We start from the raw sequence: 5,245 nt of genomic DNA, 5'->3' as shown, positions 1-5,245 counted from the left end.
CAATGTCTGGAACACATTCCCCTTCTCAGCTCTATGAGCTCATGCCTTTTCAATTGTTTAATCCTCCCTAAAATTATCAACTTTCAGGATGTTTTTTGTACTAACTGGAAGTGTGGTTGTGATTTCCTTTGGAATATCTGTCTGAAACAACCCTTTATTCAATTATAAAATGAAAGTCTAGATTAGATCATCATTAAGGTGTCTTCCAGGTCTTAAATTTTATGTGTTTCTAGGGTAACGTATTAAATCAACAAACATGTATTGAGCACCTACTAAATGTCAGGCACTGTACCAGAAATCGGGGGAACTGGGATGCAGTCCCTCCCCTCAACCACTTATTCTATGGCAGGGGAGAGGGGATCAGAGATGACTAATTATCACTCAATATTAAAAATGATAAATTAAGGTATGTGCACAGGGATTGAGTGGCTAATTCTGTCTAGATGGTTGGTTAAGTAAAACACAGAGAAGATGGCATCTGAGTTGAGCCTTGAGAAATGAGTTAATAGGTCCAGACAAGAAGCAAAGAACCTTCTAGATAGGAGGGATAGCTTGAGTGACAACATAGAAACATGGGAATATCTGGGTAGAGCAAAGAGAGCATAGATGAGCATACGTGGTGGGGCAGTAGGACTAAGACCATATCCTCTGAGAAGTCAGTTATCCAGTATATCAGTAATCTAGGGCTGCCATACAAAATACTACAGACTGAGGGGCTTAAATAACAAAAATTTATTTTCTCACAGTTCTGGAGGCTGGAAGTCCAAGATCAAGGTGTCGACAGGTCTGGTTTCTTCCCAGGTCTTTCTCGCTGGCTTGCAGACAGCCACCTTCTTGCTGCACCCCCTTATAGCCTCACAGCAGCCAGACTAGCTACCATCAGGTCAGTGTATTAAAACTCAGTCACTCTATTCATAAGAAAACCCTTAGGCCTCACCCAAATGACTGCATATTCTGATTTTACATTTAATTTTTAAAAGAGAGTTTATTTGTTTTGCCATTTTAGAACTGAAACTGGACACTAAGTACGTGGGAATCCTAGAGGGAGAAGATACTGTTGATAGCGATAACAAATGGTTGCTGACAGACTGTATTTTCCAAAGATGGCTGCAGCAATCTCTCCCATCCCTCATGCTCTCTTCCAGTGTAACCTTACCACTGCCCCATTAACAAGTGGAGTCTCAATCTCATCCCCTTGAGTCTGGGGCTGACCTTATGACTCACTTGTTACTAATACAATGGCACTGCATGATTTCTGAGGCTACGAGAAAAGGCCATGAAATTTGCACTTGTTTCTCTTGGAACACTCGCCTTCTGGAAGCCCTTCTTTGGGGCCTTCCCTCTCAGAACCCAATCACCAGGCTCTGAACAGCCAAGCCTTGTGAAGAGGCCCTGTGTAGGTGTTCTGGTCAATGGTCCCAGCTAAACCCAGCTGTTAGCTGTTCCAGCCCAGGTGCCAGACAGGTGAGTGAGATGCCATTTTGAAACTACATCCTCTAGTCCCAGCTATTCCAGACATCATCTATTAAAGTCACTCCTACTCATCTGAGTCTTCCTAGCTGAGGAGCCAGACATCATAGAGCAAAGAAGAGCTGTCCCTCCTTGCTTATAGTGAATTACTGATCCACAGAATCTAAGAGCATAATAAAACGAGTTTTTTTCATGCTGCTAAGTTTGGGGTGACTTATTACATAGCAATAATAACTGACTCAGACAACTAAACCACTAAGGGAACAAGATTTTTGAAAAAATACTTACAATAGATGTATGGAATTGTTGAATCACTATATTGTATACCTCAATACTGTTCCTGAAAAGTTCCCTATTTATAATATAGCATACGATTTGATGTTCACAATAATATTCCAGTCTCATTAAGAAAAATGTTGAATTTGGTTTCAGAATACATATCTTTAGAAAGGAAGAGAAATAGACCACACATTTTAGAAGATATACCCCAAATTGGTTAATATTTAAAATGCTTTGGTGCTTTAAAGGGAATGTAAGTTTCCATTATCAGGAAAATTAAAATAATAAACATTTTCATTCTTTCATAGTACGGATAAATTAGGCTTTACTATAATTTTTAATTGAATGTATTTCATATTTATTGGTGTTTGTGTTGCTTGTCAAGAGTAAGTCTTGGGAACTAGCATATTATTATTTATATATATACATTATCTTTTTCAACAAAAAATTTGAGTAGGCTTTGATGTTTGCTTAACCAGTTTCATACCCCATTAGGCATACCATATATGGATAGAATCATCATTAAGAAATACACTTTGACAATGGCAATGATGTTAAATGATGACCTCTCTAGAGACCAGGGACCATGCACTATTATTCATTTGTGTATCTCTGATATTGCCTAGTTCAGTGCTTTGTATGTAATAGAAGCTCAAAAGCGATTTAATGAACTGAATTAAATTGACATAATTATGATTAGATCTTTAAATCACTTATGTCTAAAATTTTTCTCCAGAACACTATAGAGAAATCAGCAAAAATATCTGAAATAATTATCCTCAAGTAATACAAAATAGCCATGTAAAATACCACCCACTTCTAAAATGGATACACTGATGCATTACAATAAACACACCGCATGACAGACTTGTCTAATTTTATTTCCATGGAGTTTCACACCATTAAAGTGGTATTGCAGTTCAGGTCAGGACTAACATTGAATGAGGATTCTGCATATGGTTACATATAGTTGTGTATGTGTGTGTGCATGTGTGGGTATGTTTAGAAGGAAAGCAGATTTATTAGCAGAAATAGAACTTCAGGTTTCATAATCCCATCACAAATATTCTTTGCAAAGAGCAGACAGTGACTGGGGCAAAGCAGGGCCTGATGGATGGCTCTAAGGAGACACAGGGCACAAGCAACCATGTTAACATCAAAAGTGCTACTTTCCTCCTGGAGACCAGCAAAGCCAAAGTACTCTTCCCACCCCTTGAAGGCTCTCACCCTAAAGCTCCTTATGGGACCCCCACTAGCATACATCCTAGAAGAACTGGGCCCCTGACTAGAGACAAGTCAGGTAGAGGTTCCCTCTCAGTGGTTCTATTGTACGACTCAAGATTGCAGGGATAAATTGTTGACTGAAATTCTATCTTTGCTTATAATTTAACTATGTGCAGACAGTATAATTGCAGCCAGGGATGCAATTAAAATTCAACTCAAAATATATGGTCCCTATCCTCCAGAATTATAAACCAGTGAGAAAGATAGGCTCAGACATTTCTAGCTAGCTATAATCATTTCTGACTGTAGAAGTTAGATGCTAATCTATAAAATGAGGAAAGTGCTGCATGGGGAATCTGAGGAGGGGGCCATTACCTCTGATATTGTGGAGGAAGATACAGATCTCACTTGAATCTCACTTTTGATAAATGGTTCTGATTAAAATATCTAGCACTATGAATTTGTAAAATGCTTTAAAAAACACTAATAAAATTATTTAATTTATTGAATATATACAAAGTCCAAGATACCAGCACTATGCTATGCACTCAACTGCATTCCTCATTTTACCCTTAAAAGAGGCCTAGAAGTAGGTACTGTTATGATCTTGTTTTACAAATAAAGAAACTGAAGCTCAGAGAATCAACTTACCGAAGGTCATACAGTTAGAGAATGACAGAGCTAGGATACCAGTCTACACCTGTCTGACTCCAGAGCTCAAGATTTGATTTAACTACTATGAAATGCATATCTCTGTCTTCCCCCACCCGTGTGTGTGTGTGTGTGTGTGTGTGTGTGTGTGTGTGTGTGAATTCTATTTTATAAATGAAGAAACTGAGATTTGTAAAAGTCAAATGATTTCCTTATTTCTCTATCACTGGAATTTTTGACAAAGCAAGCCAAAAGACATTAAACACACAACATAGAACACAATCTTCAAATAGTATATCCACAGATATCAGGGTATTTCAAACTAAATTTTGCTCAGTGTCAAGAAAATATCTGTGTTCCTTGCCTCCACGATATATGACTGATGTTTAAAAATATTTCTATGTTCTGATTTTCCCTTACCCTTAAGAAAGAAAAGAAATTTAACACAAGACTTAATTTGTAACTCAAGATTTATCTGCCTTTACCTACACAAGAGTATTAGTTGTCTCGAAGCTTTTCCATTTAATTCCTAATTACTTACACATTTCAAATTACTTGTAATATGTTTCTTTAAAAAGAGTAGAGAGCTTTATTGGTAGGTTACAATTATAAGATTATACAGTTCCCACAACTAATTTAAAAGTAATTAATGAAGGCTCAAGTTTCAAAATGGCAGGAACCTTATTTCAAAAATGTTAATTTCTAGCTCATTGGGAGTAGCAAGAACCTCGTCAAATATTTATCTTCAAAAGTGTCAAAATTTCCTATACCAAAATACATAAGACCACAATTTTTGAAAAAGATTTTTATGGCATTCTAGTGACACAGTGAGTTATATACCACATCGTATCAACCATTCTATCCACCTGGAATAGGAGCAAGGAACTTTCTGTAGCTTGTATTACTTCCTTTGAAGCCCAGGAGGACATAATTCCTGTCCACTTGAGAACAGAATTATAGTCTTCAACCAGAAAGTTAGTTTGTCAACTGATCCCTGGTTTCCAAATTAACCAACAGGTATACAAGTAGGGCACAATGCTAAAGAAAATGTACAGGGGCACCGGGGTGGGTCAGTCAGTTAAGTGGCCAACTCTCGATTTTGGCTCAGGTCATGATCTCAGGGTCCTAGGATTGAGCCCCATGTCTGGCCCCATGCTCAGGAGTCTCCTCGGGGATTCTCTCTCTCTCCCTCTGCCCCTCCCCGTGCTCATGCGTGCTCTCTCTCTCAAAGAAATAAATAAATCTTAAAAGAAAATGTACAAATGGACATCTGGTATCCCAGATTGGAATAAGCAAAGAGCAAAGAGCAAACTTAAGTATGTGCTTAGGGTACCAAAAATGCCAAAAGAGGTTATAAGTAGTTATTAGGGGATGAAAGTAGACTTTAGTGAACTACGTTACACTAATTAATGAATCATATTAAAAAAAATTGGGGGGCGGCACCTGGGTGGCTCAGTCAGTTAAGTGCCTGCCTTTGGCTCAGGTCGCAATCCTGGAGTCCTGGGATTGAGCTCTGCATCAGGCTCCCTGCTCAGCAGGGAGTCTGCTTTTCCCTCTCCCTCTCCCTCTGCCCCTCACCCTGCTCATGCTCTCTCTCTCTCTCTCAAATTAATAAATAAAA

This window comes from Phoca vitulina, unplaced genomic scaffold (genome assembly GCF_004348235.1).
Source record: "Phoca vitulina isolate PV1807 unplaced genomic scaffold, GSC_HSeal_1.0 scaffold1, whole genome shotgun sequence".
Classification (NCBI taxonomy): Eukaryota; Metazoa; Chordata; class Mammalia; order Carnivora; family Phocidae; genus Phoca; species Phoca vitulina.
This window is presented reverse-complemented; position numbering follows the sequence as displayed.